This window comes from Tursiops truncatus, chromosome 2 (genome assembly GCF_011762595.2).
Source record: "Tursiops truncatus isolate mTurTru1 chromosome 2, mTurTru1.mat.Y, whole genome shotgun sequence".
NCBI lineage: Eukaryota > Metazoa > Chordata > Mammalia > Artiodactyla > Delphinidae > Tursiops > Tursiops truncatus.
Window position 1 is genome coordinate 167,716,183 of NC_047035.1, and position 1,966 is coordinate 167,718,148.

The 1,966-nt window shown below is 39.0% G+C and overlaps 1 pseudogene; it reads left to right on the plus strand.

The window, feature by feature from the left end:
* Window positions 1–856: 856 nt before the first annotated feature.
* Window positions 857–1,725, plus strand: LOC117310598 (vacuolar protein-sorting-associated protein 36 pseudogene; annotated as a pseudogene).
* The last annotated feature ends 241 nt before the right edge of the window (window positions 1,726–1,966 follow it).

Below are 1,966 nucleotides of genomic sequence, written 5' to 3' on the forward strand. Positions count from 1 at the left end.
ATAAAACACTGATAAAGAAAACTGAAGATGATTTAAAGAAATGGAAAGATATCCCATGCTTCTGGGTTGGAAGAATTCATGCTGTTAAAATGGCCATACTTCCCAAAGCAGTCTGCAGATTTAATGCGATCCCCATCAAATTATCCATAACATTTTTCACAGAACTAGAGCAAATAATCTTAAAAGTTATATGGAACAACAAAAGACTCAGAATTGTCAAAGCAATCCTGAGGAAAAAGAACAAAGCAGGAGGCATAACCCTTCCAGACTTCAGACAATACTGCAAAGCTACAGTAATCAAAACAGCATGGCACTGGCACAAAAACAGACATATGGATCAGTGGAACAGAATAGAGACCCCAGAAATAAACCCACACACCTATGGTCAATTAATCTTCGACAAAGGAGGCAAAAATATGCAATGGAGAAAAGACAGTCTCTTCAGCAAGTGGTGTGGGGAAAGCTGGACAGCCACATGGAAATCAATGAAGTTAGAACACACCCTCACACCATACACAAAAATAAACTCAAAATGGCTTAAAGACTTAGACATAAGACATGGCCCCATAAAACTCCTGGAAGAAAACAGGCAAAACATTCTCTGACATAAATCATAGCCATGTTTTCTTAGGTCAGTCTCCCAAGGCAATAGAAATAAAAGCAAAAATAAACAAATGGGACTTAATCAAACTTATAAGCTTTTGCACAGAAAAGGAAACCATAAACAAAAAAAAAGGTAACCTACGGACTGTGAGAAAATATTTGTGAATGATGTAACTGACAAAGGCTTAATTTCCAAAATATACGAACAGTTTGTACAACTCAATAACAAAAAAACAAATAACCCAATCAAAAAATGAGCAGAAGATCTAAAAAGACATTTGAGATTGAGTTTTACAGGCATTTATCAGAGGAAGTGACACAGAGAAGGTGGGAGAATATGCCAGTTTCCCAGTCGTTACAAGCAAATACAGGACCCCAGCCAGGAAGAATAAGGGCTGTAGGAATTGTAGGTATTGAAAAGAAACTGGAAGAAAAAAGAAAAGAAACTGACAAACATTGCTGAGGCCTTCAGAGACCTCAGTAAGCTAATGGTCAAGGCTAAGGGAATTGGTGGTGTTATCAAAATCCATCGCTAATAAGATTAAAGAGAAGCAAGGTGACATCACAGATGATGAGACCATCAGGTTTAAATCCTATTTACTGAGCATGGGAATAGCTAACCCAGTTACCAGGGAAACGTACGGCTCAGGAACACAGTACCACATGCAGCTGGCCAAACAGCTAGCTGGAATATTGCAGGCGCTTTTGGAGGAACGAGGGGGAATAAATGTCACTCACAGAGGTGTACTGTTTAGTAAACCAAGGAATGGTTTACTAAACAGTAAATCGAGGAATGGAATTGTAAGTAAATCGAGGAATGGAACTGCTCTCACCAGAAGATTTAGTGAATGCATGCAAGATGCTGGAAGCCCTGAAATTACCTCTCGGCCTCCGTGTGTTTGACAGCGGCATCATGGTAATTGAACTTCAGTCCCACAAGGAGGAGTCAACGGTGGCCTCAGCCTTGGAGACGGTTTCAGAAAAGGGGTCTCTAACATCAGAAGAGTTTGCTAAGCCTGTGGGAATGTCTGTCCTCCTGGCTAAAGAAAGGTTGCTTCTTGCTGAGATGATTCAGTGGAAGGCTTGCAGTTTTACCCAAATTTAATTATGACACAGAGCTAAGAGTTTTGTATTTGAAATAACTTGTTACCGGTATACTTGCCTCATGCAGAAGTTCTATGACATCGAGCTAAGGGTAAACCCTGATAAACAGAATTTACTGGAACTTCGCAATATGATATAAAACGCTTTCAATTTCTATGTAAATATTATGATCCAGGAAGCCTATTTAGGATAAATACAGGAAAATATAGAAAGATGAATGCCAATATGAATTTGAAATCATGCTACAGTTGTATAGAAA